The sequence below is a fragment of the Leptonychotes weddellii genome, chromosome 10 (genome assembly GCF_054177405.1).
Source record: "Leptonychotes weddellii isolate Sample4059 chromosome 10, ASM5417740v2, whole genome shotgun sequence".
Lineage (NCBI taxonomy): Eukaryota > Metazoa > Chordata > Mammalia > Carnivora > Phocidae > Leptonychotes > Leptonychotes weddellii.
The window spans coordinates 98,706,572-98,730,844 of record NC_138378.1 but is presented as its reverse complement, the minus strand read 5'-3'; the positions used below and the strand labels follow the sequence as shown (position 1 = coordinate 98,730,844).

The 24,273-nt window shown below is 40.0% G+C and overlaps 1 long non-coding RNA gene across 6 annotated transcripts in view; it reads left to right on the top strand.

The window, feature by feature from the left end:
• Positions 1–24,273, top strand: part of LOC115939333 (uncharacterized) — a 558,748-nt gene that overhangs the window by 70,651 nt on the left and 463,824 nt on the right. For 5 of the 6 annotated variants that reach the window (XR_014138276.1, XR_014138273.1, XR_014138274.1 and 2 more), the window contains exons 2-3: positions 12,069–12,174; positions 12,467–12,547. The exons of the other annotated variant lie outside the window; for it this stretch is intronic. This is a non-coding gene — a long non-coding RNA (uncharacterized LOC115939333). The remainder of the gene's footprint in view (positions 1–12,068; positions 12,175–12,466; positions 12,548–24,273) is intronic. 6 annotated transcript variants of the gene reach the window in all.

The following is a 24,273-nucleotide window of genomic DNA, read 5'->3' as shown; positions in this document are numbered from 1 at the left end:
TTTTTTTTTTTTAAAGATTTTATTTATTTATTTGAGAGAGAGAGAATGAGAGACAGAGAGCACGAGAGGGAAGAGGGCAGAGGGAGAAGCAGACCCCCTGCTGAGCAGGGAGCCCGATGTGGGACTCGATCCTGGGACTCCAGGATCATGACCTGAGCCGAAGGCAGTCGCTTAACCAACTGAGCCACCCAGGCGCCCCCCATGTAGCTTTTTAAATAGTTTCTGGAGTGAGCCTTTGCCCAGGGTATGCTAGCTATTCTTTGTCTCCTCCTTCCTTCATCATTCTTGTACTAAAAAAAAAAAAAAAAATGAAGTTTTTATCCTTTGAGTGGAATAATCTACAAAGTCTCAGGAACTCCAGTTCTTTAATTTTCTCTCTGATTCTGATTTGATGAGTGGCAATTTGGTTTTAGAAATACTGAAGTGATTGCAAACACAGGGGAAGCCTCCTTAGGGAAACTGACTCAGCAGCCCTCTGTGGAGGGAAAAGGCTCTCCCCTTCCTCTTCTTCACTGTGACCAGGGCCACTCAAATTATTTGTCCATAGGAAATGCCCTGGCTTGCTGGGAGCTCTAATGGGCATGACAAGCAGTATTGCTTATACTAATACATCGCACTCTCAGTAAAGGATTTCAACAGATTTTATTTTCTCTGGGGATTCAGTTAACAACTCTTATACAATACCCACAGCATGCAAAGCATGACATTAGACATGGGAAAATAAGGCAGAGAATCACAAGGAATGGTTCCTGCTCTTTAGGAGCTTCTTAGTTAAGAGAGAGAAGTATATTAGTCAGGGTTCTTTAGAGAAACAGAACCAATAGGACACACATGCAGAGAGAGAGGGAGAGAGAGAAAGGGAGAGTGAGAGACAGAGAGACAGAGAGGTTTATTATAAGAAGTTGGTTCACACAGTTGTGGAGGCTGAGAAGTCCCAAGCTGGAGACCCAGGAGAACCAGTGGTCTAAGTTCCAGTTCATGGGCAGGAGAAGATTGATGTGCCAGCTCAAACAGTCCAGAGGTATTCCCTCTTACTCAGCCTTTTTGGTCTATTCAGGCCTTCAATTGATTGGATGAAGGCTACCCAATTAGGGACAGCAATCTGCTCTACTCTGTTTACCCATTCAAATGTTAAACTCATCCAGAAACACCCTCTTCATGAACTTCGAGTGTTACAAGTAAAGAGAGGGTAGTTGAGGAGCCCCTGGTATCAAATGTGATAGAAGAGATGAGGTAGAAAAGAGATGTAGGTCATGGACAGTGGTATTCTCAATGACATGGCCAGGAGTATATAAGACACATCTCAAAAGGTAGTTGAAAGAACAGAGCATATCTGTTTGAGAAGCAGGACTGGAAAATGAATAGAAAAGAAACAAGCATTGTATAGAGGGCAGTAAAAGCAAATGATTTCTTTTGGAGTTTGGAAACAACTCAGCATATTTTAATGACATGTTCTTGTTGTTGTTAATGATGAAGGCTCTAAAGTAATTTGAGCTGGGATTTAAATAGTAGTGGGACTTCTGTCACTCAACAAAGTGTGGACGTTCATCCATGTTCTTGGAATGGCTGATTGGGAAGGATCCTTCGAAATCTTCTAGGCCAGTCTGTCTGTCATTCATGTAGGGCTCCATTTGAAGCATCTGGATGGTCAGATGCTTCTAGAGGAAGGAAGGTCACAATTTTCAGTTTAGACCATTTGTTGTTGTTTTATTAAGTCTTCATTTGTGACTTAAGAAGCTTTCTTTACAACAAAAAATTTCCTTATTGAGCATATATGCACTAATTGGAGGAAGGATTCTAGGGGCTCATCTTTGGGGAAAGTACCCTTCACTTTCTTCACAAAATTGAAGTGCTTGTCCATCCAAGGATAGCAGCTCCTCCAAACCACAGATCTCTGCTACTTCTCATAGGATTTAATCAAAGAAGAATCTTCTTTGGGATGCTCACCTCTTCCCTTTTATCCTCAGCCTATTAAACTTGTTGGGCTCCATCTCTCAATGGGCACCATTAGTCTCATTTCCTAAATGTGGGTTATGGTTTCAAGAATTATATAGTCTATATCTATCTGATGGGCCTAATTTTAAATGCCCAGTTCTATAATTCTGCATTCATTCTCTCTCTTTGTATGACCCATGTATAATACTAGCCCTATCTTGAAGAATACAAACTCATTTGATATATCTGTTTGAAAAATGAATATTGTGCTAGCTACTGTCACATCTGGAATCTACCACACTCAAAGTCTGGAGTTCAGAGAAAACTGCTCTAAAAATACAAATGCACCATTTTATTCTGCAGATGTTTCCAGAGTTGCTGAGTACTCTAGCTTTAATTAATGTCATTAGTGAATTTTAAATTGAGTAAAAAAATTAAGTGAAAAATGATAGGAAATAAGAATGTGATTCTGAAGTATCACTTATTGTTACTATTATGCAGTGATATTTTTGCCAAAATTTATACAGAATAAAATGTGACTCTTGTATAGCATATGTCAGAACAATAGTGTAATTTTCAGATTTCAGTAGAGAAGGATGACCTGAAAAATGTTTTCTAACAAGTGCCAAAGTACCCTATGACAAACTTATTAGTACCAAGTAGTAATAATTATATTCCACAACTCTAGAGCCCAGAGATCATGTCACATTTAACTTTGTTTTTCTCATGGAACCCAGAACAGTGTGATTTTTAGTAATTATTCAGAATGCATTTGATGAATTGTGTTATTTATCTTAAAAGCCAAGTTTTTCCTTCCCACAAAGGATATCATGAAGTAAAAGATCAGGCTTGAGGAGGACATAGGTGTGTGAATGAGTGTGTGTGCGTGTGAAGAAAAGGTGTTAAAACTAAATCCACTCTTACCCGGAGAGCAAGAACTTCCTGTATACTAGTGATACCTTGTGACTTCTTAGTGTTCTGAGTGTTAGAAAACATTTCTTCCCTTGTCCTAAGGTGCTTCTGCTGTTGGATGATATATGACTAACCTGCTTAACACTATTCAATATATTGCCATTGCACTTGGAAAAAATCCAAATGCTTTCCCGTGCCCCCAAAGATTCCAGTTACCAACTTCTGGCTAGCTCACCAGTCTCATCCCTTGCTCTTCTCCCCTTCTCTCATTCTGCCACTGTCTCTTCTGCCTCAAATACTGTTTCCCTAAATTTTTGTGTTGGTTAGGCGCTTATCATCCTCCTTGCCTCAACTCAAATGTGACTTTTTCAGAGGCATTTTTTGGAAGTCCTAATAAAGTGGCACTTCCCATCTTTGCCCATTCTCTACCTGTTCTAACTCTATCCTGTTCTAATTCAGAAAGGCAGCTGCCTTAGACTCTCAGATCTAGAAAATCGTTATTTAAAGAGACTGATTCTGACTTTCAATCCAGGGACTTCAGTGAATTCTAAAGGATTTTGCCAGTGTCATCAACTCATCTTATTTGACCAGCATAGAAAAGAGGGTGAATGATAGAGGCAACCTAACACTGCCCTGGATAAAACCTGGTCCCTTTCTATTCTCTTTCACTCTTTTGTTGTCTTTGTAGCACTTGTTACTGTAGAAAATTAATAATTACTTATTTGCTTACTGGTTTATTATTGATCTGCCCTTGACAGATATCTATGAGAGCAGAGATCTTGTCTGTTATATTCACTGTTGAATTTTCAGTGTTTAAAATAGAGTCCAGCACATGTAAGTACTCAAATATCTGGGTAATATAGTTGAATGATGAAATGATTGCAGAATCATGTGAGGTTTACTTTAGATGGCAAGTACACGGCAGAGCCCGGTACCTAGTACAAAATCTACCATTGTTCCATCTCTCTCCAGCCTTCCTTATGAGAGACAGTCAATGATTTCTTTGCAAGTGCTACTTGAGCAGCATTTAAATTCAGATATAAAGTTGGTTATATGCTTTTCTTACCTATTTATTGAAATACAAGGTAATCTACAACTTAGACCCTGTTAACACTTTCTTCTTGGCAAGTACCTGTTTTTGTAATGGTTCTTTATACTTTGTAACTGAGAGATTTTACTAAGTTCAGACATTCCCCCCATTAATCAGCATTTATTAATGAGGATGTTATTAAACTATAAAATTAGGTTGACAAGAATGATTTTTAACTTAATCAGATCCTCATATGCCCATTGTATTTCATATACTTTATAATGTTACTCAGATAAGAATGGTGTACAACTATTTGTATATACCACAAAATTAGATTGTGACTTATATGCTATCTTAAAAAGAACTCTATATCAGTGCTTATTGGCTCTATCTGAACAGATTAAACCTGTCTGGTATTTTTCTTACAAGGAGTAGCTCAGCTCCACACAAGTTGGTTAAGCTTGCACGTCATAGACTTATTGTCCATTGACTCCCTCCTGTTCTAATTCAGAAAGAGAGCTGCCTCAGACTGCAGATTCAGAAAAATTATTACCTAAAAAGGTTTATTTTTGACTTTAAATCTAGGGAGTTTGGTGAATTCCAAAAGTTTTTGCAGATGTCATCAATTCACCTTATCTAGCCCAGATGAAAAAGAGTACAGATGATATAGGCAACATCACCACCCTGGATAAAACCTGAAAAGTCTTTCTACTTAATTTGAGAAAGTTAGGATTCTCCTGGCTGTGCACAATTAGCAAGAAGTACCATTGCTACCCCCTTACCCTCATTTTTTGTGTCTTGTAGAACCCTTGGGAAGATTTCTCCCACCATTCACATTTGTGTGCTCTAGCCATTGCTAGTAATTGGAGCTTTGTTCTCCCTACTGTTTGGGGCTGGCATATATCAGCTTCCATAAAGAAGAGTCTCAGGGTTTGGGGGCACCTGTGTGGCTCAGTTGTTTAAGCCTCCAACTCTTGATTTTGGCTCAGGTCATGGTCTCAGGGTTGTGAGATGGAGCCCTGTGGAGAATCTCAGAGCCCTTCCTTTAGCTACTGTATGCATGAAACTTAGACTCCAGCCCAGGCTCACTGATCTCCTAAGAGAGGGAATAAATCCTTTACCTCTATCTATAGGGATATAGCATCAGTGCAAAGGACCTAACATGGTATCAGGTTGAAGGACGAACTCTGCAATTTGTTATTGTGTGGAATGGTAGAGCATCTGAAACCTGCACACACTGGTCTTGTAGGTCCAGTTTTCATGATGAAAATTGGCTACAAGAAGATTGAACAGTCAAGGAAAACAATTGGCATTCTGAGGACCAGCACAGGTTATAACTTGAACCTGCTTGGAAATTAATATTACTCCTCTAGGAAGGGGTCTGGTGGATCTGTTGAGTGCTCCCTTTGAATGGGACTGTGCTTTGCTTTTCACAACACTGAGTGATGAGAAAGTGGAAAAGGCTTGTCCTGATGGCTGGCTTGGAAGAGGAACTCCAGTGTGGGCCACAGCTAGATGTAGCAGAGGCAAAGGCATTCACTCAGAGGTGTTTTGATTCTAAACTATGAAAAAACACTTGTGCTTATATCTGAAATCCTCCCTCTGTTAGTCTCTTTCTGATATTCATTTAAAAACAGAGTGCATTAAGTCCCTACTGTGTGCTCAGCCCTCGGTATATACTGGTGAGCCAGAAGTTAAACATACTCAAACACAAATTTTTGATAATGCAAGTATTTTAAGACTCCAAGTTTATCTAGGAACTGGAGGTGTTTTAGGGCCACAATCCTATCATTTCCACAGAACAGACTGTGTTTCTAGTTCTAAAGCTCCTCAAATGAAATTCTGTGCTTCCTGTATTTCCCTTCCTCTACCTTTAATGTATGCACTTGAGAGGCGTTAACTGGGCATGCACCATGGTCTGGAATTCTGAAAAGATCTGAGGAGAAGGAGATAAAGAAGGTCCAGTTTCTGCTTTAATGGAGCTCACAGTGTATTCAGACTATAATTGTTGAACAAATAATGAATCACACCATGCTGTGATAAAGGTAGGAATAGAGGTCTGCCTAAAGCCCTTCATAGGGTAGGCTACATGCTACAGAGTCAGAAAGCTTGTGAAGGAGTCTCACCAACCCAAATGAGATAATCTTATCTAGTTTACAGGTTTGGGGCATTTAGTGAGTATTCTATCTAGACCACTCAGCACATGGTAATCCTTCACACTCTTAGTTATTATTATGATGATGAATTCACTTTGTTTCTTATTACTCTTGGGCTAGAGAAATTTTATTTAAAATTATCTTAACACTCCCAGAATGTTGAACTTATGTCTACTTTCTTTTCTTTACAATCTCCTTAAAAAAAAGGGGGGGGGCTTCCTTATCTATTTTTCTTCTTCTTCCACTCTAGAATACTTGTCTATCAACTTGGCTAAATTAAAACAAAAGATCTAAAGCAGAGATGGGGTGGGAAATGGAACTGGGAAAATAAAAGCAAATGGAAATTAGACTGTTGCAATTCTGCACACATCTTTTCCTACCACAGAAATTGGAAATCACGTAAGGAAAGTGCCCAGAGGATGAGGATGTTTCCCTTCTGCTGTACCTGAGAATAATAAGATCAGTCAGTGGGGATGGGATTGGGTTTTCCAGCCCATGAATAGAAAGCATGGGACAAATATTGTTCTCAGCATGTCTGTAGTTCTTGAGCAGGAAGGCAACAAGTGGGTTTAGAATAACAGAGTTAATTTGCACTTACAAGAATTTTTTGGAGAGGTACTTAATATAATTTCCAACTGCAACTTATAGATTAATGTATTTTTCTAGGGATAAACAATCTAGAGATAACAGTACACTTGGTAGATATAAGTAGGTACCATCTTTGAAAAGTGTTGAGAGCATTAAGCTGCCTGAAAATGAGCAAATACAGCTGTAGTCTTACTGTATTTTTTAATGACATTTAGTATTCTATTTTTCTAAAAAGTTGAACATGGTTAAGAGGCAGTATTGTGTAGAGGTTAAAAACACAGACAAAGTCTATCATTAGCTATGTGACCTTCAAACAACAGCTTCTTTATCTCTAAAATGAGTGCAAAACCAGTTATGTCACAGCGTTTTGTGAGGATTAAATTCAAAAAAGCTCTTGATGAAGTTATTGCCACTCGGTAAATTTTATCAATCACCATATGATCAAGTACGTCTATAATTATTAGTAACTCATGACCATACCATGGAGCACCCACAGATGCAGACATTAACTTCTTGTGATAATGTTCTATTTCACTTTTTAGTCCTTTTGAAGATAAGGAATAAACTATGATAATGTTTCTGTATAACATTTTAGTTTAAGGATCTCTTTGTTTTATGGCTAACTGGGTGTGTTCCAAGACTTGGGGGGGGGGCCCTTGGTTTTTCCCATTACTTGTGCCACTCACCTGGCACTCCACCTGCTTTAAATGCGCTAGGTGGGTAGGCCCTGTGGCTCATTTGGGTCTGTCATAAAATCAACACTCCCTCTATGACTTGAACAATCTGCCTCAGAGGAGACCAAGCCAACAGAAACACATGTTGCCTGCCAATATGAGGCTCGACCCAGCATCTGCACAGAAATAAATTTCTTTTTGTGCCAGGTTTTAGTGGCAGCATGTGAGGTCATGGTATGCAGGCTTGATGCTTGGGACCTGAACTGGAAGTCCATGCCATACCTGTCAGCTTCCCCATGTGGTTGGAGGTGTTGATCAGGGCAGAAAGACCTGGCTAGTCTCATACTTTACATGTGAGTTAGCATTCTACAAAAGAGAAGCTCCTAGAAGTGGCACTTTTAGAAGCAAGCAGCCAGAAGTCTGGAAGGTAAAGAATGAAAATTATTGATCTCTGCAAAGTTTGTTGTTGCTTCAGGATTGGTCTGGCCAAATTTGCAGAATGCCCTAAAACTTCTAGTTTGCCTTTCACCTGTCAATTAGCTAATGCCTGACTGCATTTATTATTTGCAGTGCCACTGTCCTGTTTAACCAGGGCACAGAGCGATAGTGTCATTAGCTCTGAGTGCTCACAGGAGTGGAACTCTAGCCTGGGCTAATGTAATGAGGTGGGCGGTTGGTGAGACGGTGTACGTTGAAACACTAGTTTTTCATCACAAGCTCTATAACACTTTAATTTGTCCACATGCAGATTCTGAATTAGTAATTTTAACTAAACTGACTTGTTAAATCATTCAAAAAATCAGGTGTTAATAATTTTGCCATTTATTTTCTTGGTTCTCTGTATCAGCCAAATCGTTTGACTGCATTATTTCAAAAAAGGCACAATGGCAGTTGCTTATGGCAGTCAAGCAGAAAAAGAAAAGAACAGAGAATCCTAGCCTCATGTATCCATAAGGGATAACATAGGTTTTAATGCCAACTTCAAAGGTTTTAATAAGATAACTTTATAAGGATCTATTTGAGAAAATATGTGAAAGTACCTTTATGCAAAGGCAGGACATTTCCAAAATGGGACTCATGTTGGAGAGAAGAGTTCCACTGGGATAATAAATTTGGAATCATCCATCTAGGAAATAGAGTTGAAGCTGTAGGGAGTGAAGGGGGTCCTGGAAGAGAGAGAGGGGTGTGTGTGGGGGCGTTGTGAGAGAGAGAGAGAGAGAGAGAAGGAGGGGGGAGAGGAGAAAGGGGGAAGGAAAGGAAGGAAGGAGGGAAGGGAAGAAGTGGTCAAATGAGAGGAGAGATCTGCAATTTAGAAAAGGTGGATGAGAAGACCCTTTATTCCCGTGGGACAGGACCCAGCTGCTGGCTACCCTGATGCTCAGAATCTTAATTCCCATCTCCATCTCCATCCCTGGCTCCAAAGGGAAGCTTTGCCTCTCCACTGTTGCTATTTTGGGAGCTTTCTTATTCCCCGTCCCCATGAATGTGATTTTAAAAAACACTGTAGAGTAATTATATGAACTGCAGTACCCAAAGGAAGTCCAGAAATATAAAGAATACTGAACCAAGAGTACTAACATGTTTTTTTTCTTATGATAATTTTGCTGCATGTTCAGTGCTGATAGCAAGAGATATGCACAGTAAAGGGCGGAAGGCTTGTTTTCAGCTGGCATTCATTCTTATGGGTTGGTGCCAATGGTACTGATTTTTAAAAATGTTACAAATGTCTTTCCATCTATATATAGCCCAGCCACCTCCCGTTCCTCTGCTTCTCTCCCTAGTACAAAGAAACTACCTTCCCTTAGTTTTTCTCAGATCTCTTTCTAATAATACCAGGGCCTGTCACCTAGGGTGACAGGAATGTGTGTTAAAGACATCTTCGTGCTCTGAAATAAATTCTTAAAAGTTCACGAATTTCATTGTTTCATCGAATGAATGCAGGCCTTGCCAACCTCCATGGGAAAATAAGCTGCTTCCCCCACTTTTTAAAAATAAACCTTCAAGTTGGAAGATAATCAAAGCCTTGCCTATGAGTTAATGTTGGAAATTTGTAAGACAACATCTGTTTTGCGATTAGTATCTGTAGAACTTATCAGAATGAAAGAGGGCTATGACACCTGACTTTTTAATTTTATAAAACAAAGGAGGCAAGCGTTTACCAACATTTCTTGTGTGCATCTTGTCTAACTGGAAGACTTTGAGTAAATTTTTCTTAGAGCTCTTTGGTGTCCTTAGTAGCTAGTGTGAAGTTCAGTATTAAGCTTCATAATAATCTTCAGTCCTGTGTGTGAATGCCAGATTCATGGAAGTATATTGTGGTCATTTTGTTGTCCCTGCTTTGTCCCAACCCCAAAAGGGTGCTTTGATAGGGTGAATAATGGCCTCCAGAGATATCCAGGTAGTAATTTCTGAGGGGCAGAGTGCAAGGGAGAGAGAGAGAGAATCTTAAGTAGGCTCCATACTCTGCAGCAAGGAGCCTGATGGGGGGGCTTCATCTCCCGGCCCTGAGATCATGACCTGAGCTGAAATCAAGAGTCGGACACTTAACTGACTGAGCCACCCAGGCGCCCCTGGAACCTGTGAGTATTTCCATATATGGTAAAAGGGACTTTGCAGCTATGATGCAGGTAAGGATCTTGAGATGGGGAAATTATCCTGGATTATTCAGGAGATAATGTAATCACACTTGTCCTTAGAACAGAGAGAAAAAAAGAGAGGGATATTTGACTACAGAAGAGAAGTAGGAGCTGTAGGGGTAGAAGCTAGAGGCTGGAGTGGTTCCAGAAGGAATGCAGGAGGCCTCCAGAAGCTAGAAAAGGCAAGACAACAGATTCTCCCCAACAGTCTAGAGAAGGAACCAGCCCTGCCTGATTTTAGACTTCTGACTTCTAGGACTTTAACACATTTCTGTTATTTTATGCCCCCGAGTTTGTGCTTATTTGTGACAGTAGTCATGAGAAACTAATACAGCCACCTTTTCCCCTCCCCTTAAAACCAGTTTCGATACCAGGGACCAAGAGATTTGTGTGGGGGAAATAAAGGACACACAAGTAGGCCATGTCCCTGCAGCATGGAGCTTCCCTAGGGAGAGGTTTGATGTCTATCATTAATTTTGGAACGTTCTTGGTCATTGTTACTTCAGATATTTCTTCTGCTATATTTACTTTAGTATTTTTAGTAATTTTTTAGTAATTTTAGTAATTTAGTAAATTTAGTAATTTTAGTAATTTTTCCAAACTGCTGTTATTCCTTTTGATTTTGTACCACAGTTCTTAGATGTTTTGTTTTTATTTTTTTTAAAGATTTTATTTATTTATTTGAGAGAGAGAGAGAGTGAGAAACAGCATGAGAGGGGAGAGGGTCAGAAAGAGAAGCAGGCTCCCTGCTGAGCCGGGAGCCCGATGTGGGACTTGATCCCAGGACTCCGGGATCATGGCCTGAGCCAAAGGCAGTCACTTAACCAACTGAGCCACCCAGGCGCCCTGTTTTTATTTATTTTTTTTTATTCCCTTTTCTTTTTATATTTTTGTTTGGGAAATTTCCATTGACCTGTCTTCAAGTTCAGTGCTGCTTCTTCTTCTTTTTTTTTTTTAAACTAGGCTCCACACCCAGTGTGGAGCACAAACTCATGACCCAGAGATCAAGAGTCACGTGCTTTACCAACTGAGCCAGCCAGGCATCCCCAAGTTCACTGCTTCTTTCCTTATCTGTGCTGTGTCTTGTGATGAGCTCATTAACAACATTCTTCATTTGTCTTACTGTGTTTCTGATTTCTAGCATTTCGTTTTGGTTCACTCTTAGAGTCCCCCTGTCTGCTCACATTACCAATCTGGTCTCTTCTCTACCTTTTCCATTAGACCTTCTAACATATTAACCATAGTTATTTTGAAGCCCTTGTTTGATAATCCTAACATCTGTGTCATATCGGAGCCTGGTTGTGATGCTTTGATGCTTTGTCTCTTCAGTGTGTCTTTTCTCACCTTTTGTCATTGTAACTTTTTGTTGAAAGCTAGATTTGTTGTATGGGTAATAGTTACGAGGTAAATAGGTCTTTAACGTGAGGGCTTGGGTCCGCCTGGCTAGGAGCTGAGCCATATTTAATATTTGTTGTAATTATAGGTAACAGAGGCTTCAGAGTCATTTAGTGTCCTTGTTTTGGCTCCTCCCTTGGCTTTGGGGCTTCTGTCTGTGTTGCTTCTGAGAAAGAGACTGTGTATTTCAGCTCTCTTCCACTGTCATTATACCAGAGGTTTACTGGTGTGCTAGTAGCATGTGGGCGAGAGGGATCATTCTTCAAACTTCTGATAAAGTCTCAGTCTCGCAGTGGGCCTGTCCTTAAAGCTGTGGCTTTCACAAGTATCTGTGTCCCTCCTCAGGGTTATAGCACTCCTCCCCAGCCTTCCTGTCCCCTACTCCTTTTCCTGTCTGCAGCATTTCAAACCCATTTCCTTGAAGCCCTGTCTCCAGTTGACTATGGATTTCCTCCCCTTCTTTTGGTGAGATAGACAGGCTGGAGTAGGGAGGGATTTTCTTCTGCTAGAAGGAAGGAGATTTCGGTATCTTTCCTCCCTCCAACCAAGTCTTTGCCCCTGCAGAGTATGCTTTTGTTATGGAGAAGAATCTGGAGTGGTTTCTCAATGGGTATTCTTCCCTTTGCCCTGCCAGGGCCATGAGGGGACCTTTCTTGGATCTTCACCAGGAGAACTTGGTGGGGGTTCCTGGAAGGAAAGGCCTTGAAAGTGGGGAGATGACCCTTATTTTTGTGTCCCCCAGGAACTTCCCACTGTCATGCTAGCCCCCACTGAGCCTCCAGCAGTTTGGAAAAATTACTGAAGTAAATGGTCCTACTACTTGTGGCACCCAGAAGCTTCTGCTGCAGGTAAGCAAATGTCAGATGCTACATCTCTGTGGATGTGTCTGTTTCTCTAGATTTGGGGATGGCAGTTTACCCTATGATATTGGTTCTCTAAAGGGCAAAGAAGAGTTGCAGTTTTATTGAGGTATGATTTACATACAACATTGTGTAAGTTTAAGGTACAATGTGTTAATTTGATATACTTACATATTATAAAATGATTATCATCATAGCATTAGCTAACACCTCCCTTTCAGCACATAATTACCATTTCTTTTTTGTGATGAGATATTTGTTTACTTTTTCTTGTTGTAAGGACTGGAGTGATGACTTCCAAGTTATTTACCTTTTGAAGCTAAACTCAATGTATCTCACGAGCCTACTTAAACATGCAAAGGTAATGAATGCCTTCTTCTTCAGGAATGGGTGACCCCTTAGCAGCCCTGAATTTGTACACAGATTACCCAGCAGATGGGTTGGAGTCATGTACAGTACATTTCATGAACTGGCGAGGGTTGGGGGATTGGTGAGAAGGGAGCCTGGGGGTAGGGTGGAGAGAGACAAGGATCCCTAACTTGACTTCCTGCAAAGGAGACCTGGACAAGATGCTGGCATAGGAAAAGAAAGTCAGCAAGGGTTGCTGGCTTTTCTCAACTCAAGGAATGAGGAAATGTGGTAGGGCAGGAGGAAAGGGAAATGTGAGTTCCGGTGAAAGGGACAGTTACAAAGAGGGAGTCACCAAAGTTGACAACCATTGCTTTCTCTTCAAAGCTTTAAAATTTGACACGCTGCTGCCCCCTGGGGAGAATGCTTGGGACTTACAAAAGAACTTATTTTTTGCATCTACTTAATAAATGTCTATGTGGGCAAAAAATTGTTTTCCCTCTGCCTTTATACTAGCAAATACTTTATTTTCTCATTTTCTCATATCTTCCCAGAGAATGCAGATTTTATTTATAATTTGTTTTCAAGGTTACAAATCTAACAAAAAGGTAGAAATATTAAGATTGTTGTTTCTGCAGTCCTGCCCTGGTCACTAACTGTTTGATCTTGGACAAGTTATTTAACTTCATTAAGCTTTAGTTCTTTATCTGAAAAACCTGGATAAACACATATCTCATAGAGTTATTATAAGGTTTCAATGAGATAATGTATGTAATAAGTGTGGTTAATGCTAGGCACTGGACTGGTAAATAGTAAATACTAAATAATGAGTATCTGCTATTATTATTGTTTTTATTATTATTACTATATCTGCTATTATTATATATGATTCAGCCATGATCTAAAAATGTCAGGGCCTTTTTTCTGGGTTCCTAAAAAATCAGTTTATATGATTCACTTCTAGCATTGATATCAACACTAGTTAATAAAGATAAGTGTAGTATGTGTGCGCATACATGCATATATATATGCATTTTTATACAAATATATTTGTATATATATGCATATATATATACACATATTGGTATTTGCTTAGAAAAATTCTGGAAGGATACACAAAAAATTATACTAGTTATTTCTGGAGAATTGAGATAGAAAATGGGGAGGAGAATAAAGTTTTACTTTTTATTTTATACTTTTCTAGTCTGTTTAAAATTTTGCACAATGAACAGTATTACTTTCAATAATATAATTCACTTTGATGTCTTTTACTTATGTATGTGTGTATAAATGTATATATGTGTATACATATATGTGTATTTATGTATCTGTAGTTATAGTTCATGCCAATGAATTCTTTCCCTTGCTTTATTTAGAGTCATTCAAGAGAAAGTGTCTAGTGAATGATAATATTTTGTAAGAGAGGAAATAAAACTTGCATGTTCTCAATGAACAACCTTTGAATTATACAGATACATGACAAAGATTACAGTATTCAATTTAAATGTTTCAATAATTGTAATATAAAATGGGTTTTATTTGTGGTGAAACGAAAGGGACAACATTGAAGTGATTTGAGAAAAACACACAAAATAAATATGAGTAACTATTTTGGACACGGCATTGGAAGCTTCAGCCATAGGAAAATGTTAGGGATGAAATGTGCTTTTTCATGTTGTCATACTCTTGACTTGAGATCACATCAAGAGAAGACTGTGGAGAGTTCTGCAGGGCATAGAACACAATTCTGTGTTTTATCAGAAGGGACACAAATCCTTTGGTTGTCTGACCAAATGCCTCATATGCAAGTTCAAACCTTTCAGGAAAAAATAAAATACCCAGTTAACACCCTCTTCTTTTAAAAAGAGAAAAACACATCCTTTGGGGTATTGTAGTGAACACACACAGCAAATCCAGCCCTTCTCTATTGTCGTGCACTCAGAATCGAGATGTAAGCACCCATAAGTCCTCTAAGCCTTTCCCAGGCACTAAGGTTCTTTGCATGCAGACCTGACACAATGCAAATCTTGAATTGCACTGGGTGTTTAGGGGTGGGCTAAATTATATCAAAACATGTTTTCTGGTGCAGTGATGATGATCTGAGCCATGAAAGATTGTGATCAGCACTGACAGTTTACATTTCCCACCAGAGAATAAACACAAGCCCAAGAGTTATATGTTAATATCACCTTTCAAGCCATAGTTTTAGAGCAGGTGGTATTACTGAGAGACTAAAGTACTGGGGATGTTTAAAGATATTATCTGATTTCATTGCTCCAGACTGTACGGCTAACTCTGGGTGGCTGACCTGTGAATGTGTGCAACAGATCAGAAGGTGGGATTTGGGGGGGAGGGTCAGGTGAGAGAGGGGAGAGATGAATCTTTACAGATCTGTCTTCTACTGGAAATATCCCTAAAGCAGATAACTGCAGATAGTGTGTCCGTTACCTTATCTTTCAAAGAATGGTGACCCATACAACCCTATACTCAGAGCTAGAAGGGCCTTTTAAATAATGTAGGCCAATTTCTCCTTTTTTTACATATGAGGACACTGAAACCCGGAGAGGCAACTGAGTTACCTAAGGAAATAACACTTACTATCAAAAAGTGACACTGGTATTCAGATGGTTACTGGATACTTATTGCAAGATTATTTATTTTATTTCTTGAGTATTCCAAATTGATACATGATATGTCTATAAAGGCAAATCAGTTGGTCAGAATTTAAAAACCTCCTTCCCATGTATTTATTTTGTGGTGAATTTACTTTCACCACTAAATTGTATGTCCTTTAGAGTGTTGATGAACCATTCTAGTTTTTTTAACTGGTTACTCACTTGGCGTAGTAGAGACAAATACCTTCAGCGATCAGTAGAATGCTAACAGGTGATTCACATGCTGGCAGATCACAGTGGGCTCCACAATGACTGTTGAGTACCTATTTTTTTTTTTTTAAGATTTTATTTATTTATTTGAGAGAGAGAATGAGATAGAGAGAGCATGAGACGGGGGAGGGTCAGAGGGAGAAGCAGACTCCCCGCTGAGCAGGGAGCCCGATGTGGGACCTGATCCCGGGACTCCAGGATCATGACCTGAGCCGAAGGCAGTTGCTTAACCAACTGAGCCACCCAGGCGCCCCTGTTGAGTACCTATTTTTAAACTCTCCATAAAACTCACGATAGGCCTTACACCAATCCTGCAAACTGAGATTTCTCTTCCTGGTTTTATAGACTTTGGGCTTAGAAAGTTTAATAAGTGATGCAAGATCACACTGCTTATAGGTTGCATTAGTCTGTTCGGGCTACCACAGCAAAATAGCACAGACTGGGTGACTTAAACAACAGAAATTTGTTTTCTTACAGTTCTGGGGGGCTGGAAGTCCGAGATCAAGGTGGCAGCAGTGTTGGTTTGTGGTGAGACATCTTTTCTTGGCTTGCAGACAGCTGCCTTTTCACTGTGTCCTTATATGACCTTTCCTCTGTGTGTACATGTGGGGAGAGAGAGCTCTGGTGTCTCTTTTCTTATAAGGACACCAGTCCTATTGGATTGCGGCCCCACCCTTATTTCCTTGTGTAACCTTCGTTACCTTCTTAAAGGTCCTATCTCCAAATACAGTTATATTGGGGATTAGGGCCTCAACATATGAATTTTGAGGGACACAATTCATTCTATAGCAGAGATCAAGAGTTAGGTGTGAACCTGAGTCTGCCCAACTTCCAAAGTCACATTTGATTTATGATACCTGCTGACTCTTAGTGCATGAAATTAGTGTATAAGATGGCAATAGTAGTATTTTTCTCCAATCAAATTAATGTATTTGTACCATAGTTCACGATGAACTCTATTGTGTTTCTCCCCACCCATTCTCCCATGGTAGGTGGCTTTGGCTGATGATCCTAACTAAATGGTACAAAATAAGGTATTTTGTTGCTGGTATACTGCAGCTCTAGAAAGGAGATTTCTTCTGGGACTGTGAGTGATTATGTGCTTACCCGTCAGGTCAGGTTTCAGCTCCAACTATCAGAACTTGGCACGTAGTTATACTATTGACTCATCCTAAGCAAGTAGAGTCATTTAACATTAACTCAGTCCATACAATTATATATTTTGTGCTTGTTATGTGCTGGGTGGTCTTCTAATGGCAGTGGAAGACTGATAAGGCCCTTGCTCATATGGAGTAGACAGAAGAAGGTAAGCAAAGGAACAAGAATTTCATGCAAGATCGGTGCTCTGAAGAAAATGAAGTGCGGTAAAAGCATAGAGGGGGCTTGGGAATGGGGTAGCATTAATTTGGTGCTCTAGGGAAGGTCTCTTTACTATTGTGACATAGAAGCTAAAACTTGAATGATGAGAAGGTGTATTAGTCAGGGTTCTCCAGAGAAATAGAACCAATAGGATGGAGGGATGGATGGATGGATGGATGGATAGATAGATGGATAGGAAGGAAGGAAGGAGGGAGGGAAGGAAGGAAGGAAGGAAGGAAGGAAAGAAAGAAAGAAAGAAAAGAAAGAAAGAAAAAGAAAGAGAAAAGAAAAGATTATGGAAATATTATGAAGGACTGGCTCACATGATTACAGAGGCTTCTGTAAAATCCTGCAGTCTGCCATCTGCAAGCTGGAGGCCCAGGAAGGTAAAATGGTGGTGTAATTCCAGTACAAACCCAAAGGCTTGACACCCAGGGGAACCAATGGTGTAAGTTCCAGTCCAAGTCTGAAGGCCTGAGAACCAGGACCACTGATGTCAAAAAGGCAAGAGAAGATGGATATCCTGGCTCGAACAAGAGAGCAAATTTACCCTTCCTCTGCCTTTCTGCTCTATTCAGGCCCTCAACAGATTAAATGATGCCCACTTGCATTGGTGTGGATGATCTTTACTTAGCCTACTGATTCAAATGCTAACCTCTTCCTAAAATATCCTCACAGACACACAGAAATAATGGTCAACCAGGTATCTGAACATCCCTTATCCCAGTCAAGCTGACACATAAAATGAACCATTACAGACAGGGTTAATGATGGAAACATTGGGGAATTAGAAAGTCCAAGCAGAGGAATAGTATAAGCAAAGGCTCTGGGTGGGAAAATGTAATTTGTTTGAGGAACAGAAAGGCCAGTATGGCTAGATGCCATGAGCAGGAGGGGACTGGGGTAGATGCCATGAGCAAGAGTGGGGAGTGGCCAAGATCAGATGGGAGAAGTCAACAGGGGCCAGGTCACAGAAGGTCTGATACAGTGGGGAAAGGACATTGGCGTGTATTTTAAGTGCATTGTGGCTTTCTTGGAAGGTATTACTCAGGAGAATAACAAGGTCTGATTGGCATTTGTAAATAATCATTTTGCAGGGTACACATAGCACTTTTAACCATTGTAATTTTGTTTCTCTCTTCATCATGAGTGTCTTCCTATGAGGCAGAAGAGGTAACATATTCTGTGGTCAATTTAAAACTGGTTTTTGAAGAACTCCTGTACCAGAAAATTAGAATATTTGTAGAAATACAGACCTACTTAAGCTTTCCTTGTAGCTAACTCATGTCTAGTGTATCTAGAAGCTCGGGCTACTTGTCTGTCATTGCCTATCTTGTTTCTCCATTGTTCAGATAATCTGGATGATGTTCTAATGAGAAGTGATTTGCAGCTTCCTTTCTTACTTACCCTTTTCCTTTCCTCCTCTGTCCACTCTTCTTTCTTCCCTTCTAATGAGGGAGGCAGTTTATATTTTCCATATAGGTGCTCTTTTCTCCATGCAAATTCAGCTTCTTCCAGTTATATTTTCTGGGCACTGATTTCATTGTCTGCTTATAAGCTCCTCCAGTTATCAGAACTCAAAAGCTATGATGGGAGGGAGACCTGAAGCTGGCGTATGAATGGGAGGCTGACAGATATTCACTGCTTGCCTGAGATAGATGCGATGAGCCAGACTCACCCACCAAAGGATTCCAGAAGGGGCTATGCCACCTCCACCTACTTCATCTCATCTCTGTACTCTGATGACACCTTTTGCAGGGCAGGTGGTATGGTTTGGGGACATCTGTAGCTGTTAATATAGCATGCTCCCATAGAGCGACTGATGGCTGTAAGGATCACTCCTGGGTGAAGCAGGGAGAATAAGAAAACCAGAGGTACAAGGCAGAAAACCTGGGAGGTCAGAGTAATGGGGACAGGATTAAAAAAAAAAAAAAAAGTGAGAGGCTGTCAAGCAGTGCTGTAGATGGTAGCAGGTTTTGAGGACATGGAGGAGATAATTCTAATTTAATGCGAAGAGATAGCAAATGAACAATGAAGTGTATTATGGCAGAGGTTGGGGAAAGTGACAAGATATGTACCTTTGTGCCAGTTTGCCCATGTGTCCATGATGCAGAGAGCCCAAGTCTTGGCTGTTGCCCTCTCTGGAAGTTGGCTGTGTAGGGTGGCACAACCCTCTAGTAGGGATCTCTGGTTCCTGGTCACAGCACAGAATTAATTGAGTGCTGTTTTATGAGGATCATCATTGTAAATATCTGAATATCTTTCTTTCTTTTGCAGGGCGCCCTATAGAATGGTCCTGTGCAATATACCCTCAGAGTCCATCAGATTCTTGCCTCCTAATCTCTTTCTCCTCCTCCCTCTTCTCCTTTTGGTACCATGTGTCCCTAGGTACCATATTCATCTTGGAGGGCAGGTGAAACATAAATTGAAATAGATAAAGTTACAAAGAAACCCAATTATATTGAAATATGCTATCCACATATTAAAAAACAAACATGATATGGCAATTATATATGCTTTTTAATTAACATATTAAGGAACTGTTAAGTAAATAAGATCTAGATGGGTCTAATAACTTCATTATATTAAAGTGGCATGAACATACTTTGAGATATCAGGGCCGACTGTAATATATGAAAATGTCTATGATTTCTACTGGTGACAGAGTAGCAGGTACTATTGATTTCACTGTGGTTTTTTGCTTCTTCATAATTAAATAACATGCGAAATTTCAGTCAGATGTTAGTAAAAAGAAATACTTATTTTTTTAAACATTCAAGGTCACAGATGCCCTATATCCTATTCACTGACTTCAGGTTAAGAGCTAAGATTTTTCTGCCCCAGGAGGTCCCTGAGGTAGAGAGATTAGGTGGCTAGCCTACCCTCCCCCAAATTGGTAGGTGCACCCTGGTGCTGGATTCTTTCTATAAAGTTTAAAATATCCCTGAAGAAATGGGATAAGGGCAGAGGTACCACCAGAATGGGTGATCTGCTTCCTGCTTACTGTTTCTCTTGGCATTTACCATGTGATTTCCAAATAACATGCCTTTCCTACTGCTATTTCTTGACTTGTCAATATTTAACTTTAACTGTTTGTTGACTTCCTCCTGTGGAAGAAGAGCTTGCGGCTCTTTTCCCCCCATACCTACTTTTCCATTCTGTTCCCTGGCAGTCAAAAGCCTTTTCAATATGGAAACTTGGTCCTTCACATCGGATAGAAGCTGTGACTTCTGTTATTTGTCTGATAACTCTCTCCCCTCTGTTTTCCTTGTATTTAGTTAAGTGCTACATCTTCTGGACTGAATGACTAATTTTTTCTTATTGTATTACTCCTCTGTCATTTTCCTTTTTTTTTTTTTTTAAACTTGCTGGCAAATTCTTTCAACTGTTTTCCTACTGTTTTACTGAATTATAACTTTTACTTCTCAGTTTTTATTTCCAGGACACACTTTGTTCCTTTGTTGGAGCATCCTGTTCTTCTTTCATAGATGTTACAGCTTGGTTCTTTGATGAAATTTATTTTGAATTTTTTTTAAAATTTGTTTTTGCTCATCGGATTATTCCAATTTCTTCTGAGATCCCTCCTCCCCCCAGTTTATTTATTTTAGCTTATCTTTTTCATCTAAAAGGCTTTAAAAAATGTTTGATGATCCTCAGGGGTCCATATTTTATTAGAGTGAGGGGCTAAAAAGCCAATTGGAAGTTGCTATGGAGTACATGTTTGTGTCCTCCTGTCCCCACCTTGAATTCATATGTTGAAGCCTTAATCGCCAATGTGGGCCTTTGGGAGGTAATCAGGTTATGAGGATGGAGCCCTCATAATGAGATTAGTGCCCTTATGTAAGAGGACATACCAGAAAGCTTTCTTCTCTCTTTCTCTGTCTTTGCTGTGTGAGAAGGCAGGAAGAAGGTGTCCATATGCAAACCAGGAGGTGTGTTCTCACCAGGAACTGAATCAGCCAATACCTTGGTCTTGGACTACCCAGCCTCTAGAACCATGAGAAATAAATTTCTGTTGTGTAAGCCACGCTGTCTATGGTATTTTTCATATAGCAGCCTAGACTGACAAAGGCAGAAGCTCTATGTGTGATGATTGGGATGGGGCTTTTTTTACTGATGGGCTTATATGGCATTAAGATTTTTTGAATGGGGATTCCCTAACCATTATAAGTCAGGGTATATTCCATCCTCTGTCAAAACTCTGCAGTGGCATCCCATCTATCTCAGAGCAAAGGTCCAAACCTAAAAACAACTTAAAAGGCCTTATGATCCACTCTCTTGTCTCCTCCTGCCCCTTTATTACCTCTAAACCCTGTTCCCTGTCATTCCCCACCCTGCTCATCCTACTTGAGCCAACTTGGTCTCCTCATGGGGAGTGTCGCCTCACTAACCCCCACCGAGTGAGGTCACTCACTCCCTCATCAGGCCTTTGCATTTACTCTTCCCACTGCCTGAAAGTTTCCCCAGAGACTCATCTCAACTTCCTCAGGTTGCTGCTCCACTGTCACCCTCAGGAAAGCCTTTTCTGACCACCCTATTGAAATTAACTTCTTCCCCTTTGCCTTCTTGTCCACTGTCCCTGCTTAATTTTTTTCCTGTCATTTATCTCCATCTGCCATTATTACTTTTTTTGCTTTATTATTCATTACTTTATTTATTTATTCCTGCATGCTGCCTTTCTCCACCATGTAAGCTGTCTGAGGGCTGAGGTGTTTGTGTTTTGTTCACTTCCATAGCCACAGTTCCCAGAACAATGCCTGGTACGTAGTAGGTACTCCATGCAGTTTTGAATACATGCATTTCCTGCCATGTGGGACCGTTGTTTAGCTATACAGGATGGGGGAAGGGCTCCAGAGATCTGGCTTCTTCTTGTACAGAGTTTTAGCATCCACCACACCCCCCACCCCCAGGTTGATAACCTCCATCTGTACCCATTTTCAGAGTGATCATAATTCCTGAGCCTTTCCAGGATCCTGAGGTGAGAATGGTCTTTCTTTTGGCTCCCAGTCCTCTGACATCTGATGGACTGAGGTTGCAAACTTTCTAAGGTCCGCAAAGTCAGTTACCACTTTCGTTTTCTGCCTCACAACATTTGCTTGACTTCTCTTACTCTCCTCTTCTCTTGCCCTACCACCTCACAGCCCTGCATGGTGAGAAGCTTTGCTGTAGGCTTCTGTGCAAAGAAAATGACAAATATGAATATTCTGGATTTTTGTTAATATAGATCTGAAATGGTGTACTCAGGAGGAAATGAAATTACTGGAGGGATCAAATAGGTTGTGTGATTGTCTGTGGGAGATGTTGTAGAACACACAGAAGCCTGTATGTTTGCAGTAGATTATCTTTGTGGTCACTTTCAACTGTAAAAGTCATGATTCGGTGGTTCTGTGAAATGCTCTGAACTGTTAAGATAAAAGGTGCTGTGGACACAAAGAGCATTATTATTGGCTCCATTTGTTGAAGTGATGTTATAATCTTTGTTCATTTTCAGTTTTATTATTCATTTGAGCCTAGTGAATCTTCTCACCAGCTCCCCTTTTGTATTATCACAATATCTAACAGCTTTAATCAGCCCATTTGTTCTTGACAGAAATTACATGGATGGCTGTCCCTATTCACAGCACTGTTTTGTTTTTAAAATATCCATTCAACCATAACTTCCTTCTCATAGAATACCCCATATGTATATTCAGTCTCAGTGTTTTGGCTCCACCAAAGGTCCCTTGTCTGTTTTCCACTAGTATAACCAGCATTAATACTCATTGTCTGAGAACATTGTTTTTAATCATTCCATATTCATGTGGAACTCCTATGTAGCTCCATTGTCAAGAATCAAAACTAACCAGCATTACTTAATGAAATCTTTAAATAGATTGTTAGAAGCAATTTTATCCACTTGTGTTATTTAGTCCCATGCTTCTCTTTTGTCAAGAAATATATTCCCTTTTATCTGGCCTTGTCAGACTTGATTACTAGACAGGGAGTGCATTAATAAGATAAAATTCTTAGTCAAGATTAGAACCTTCTATGAAACTCGGTGTTTGACTGCCATGGAATTCTCTGGGATGTGGCCATATATTCAGTTTTAAATTGGTTACATTGCTCTCTTGTTGGTTAGACATACAGCTCTATTATTACAAGGTTCAAGTTCTCTGGACTTCTGATGATCCATCTTAATGGAGTTTATATTATGCATTTCTCTCCTTGAGTAGTATTTTAAAGTTTGTTTTGGAAGCTGACGATGTTGCTTGCGCAAGTTTCTGAATACCTGGCCATGATCTCCTGTGAGGCTATGCAGTACCTGGGGCCTTGTAGACTAGATAGAGCAAGTCTATTGTCGTATGTTTTGCCTTCAAAAGCAGAAATGCAAGCTAGCCAATAAATTCTTCTTTAGTCCTTGTAAAAAATCAGTCTCAGGCTGATCAGAGGAATGCTGGAGGTACAGATACTTATTGAGGTTCAATTTTAAAATGAAATTTGTTTGTTTGAAAAGCATTAGTATATAGTGCCTTGTCCTTAAAATCTTTTATTTAATTTTGCTTTGATCACTTAAAATCTGATAATTGTCTTTTGTCACCCTCCATGATATTTTCTTGAAGATTTTTTAATTTATTCATTTGACAGAGAGAGAGAGAGAGAGCACAGCAGGGGGAGAGGCAGGCAGAGGGAAAGGGAGAAGCAGACTCCCCGCTGAGCAGGGAGCCCGACGCGGGGCTCGATCCCAGGACCCTGGGATCATAACTTGAGCTGAAGGCAGATGCTTAACCGACTGAGCCACCCAGGCACCCCCTCCATGATATTTTCTGAAGAATTCCCTTCAGATTATAGCATGTGTTGGGGTTCTATTCCTTGATCTACTTCTCATAGACATTCTGCTTAATGTTACTGAAAGTCAGTTTATGTGCATGGGAAATTAGATTTCCAGTGCCTATCTTTGTATGGGTAAAGCAAATAAAATATAGCCAAAGGCTAAGATGAAATAATTTTGGAAATATCCACTCTTTCATGTCATGTTTCTCTGCTTCTTCCATTAGCGTGCACAATTTGTGTCTATTTGTGTATTAGTATTATGTACAGACAGATATTTTATAGATAAGGAACTAGGAGAACCTAATTATAAACTTTAATCTCAGAAAGACTACTTAATTACTCAGATCTTCAATTTTCCTATCTACCCACAGAAACAACAAGACAAATACAGGCATATTTAGCTCTAACAATCTCTGTGTGTCCCTTAATTTGCATTTGATCAGTTGCTGGCAAATCAAATCATATTTTTAGTACATAGAGGTGGGAGGTGGAGGTGGCATGCTATTTAAAGACATCTTTTTATGAATTTTTTTTTAAAGATTTTATTTATTTATTCATGAGAGACAGAGAGAGAGAGAGAGGCAGAGGGAGAAGCAGGCTCCCAAGGAGCAGGGAGCCCGATGCGGGACTCGATCCCAGGACGCTGGGATCATGACCTGAGCCGAAGGCAGACGCTTAACCATCT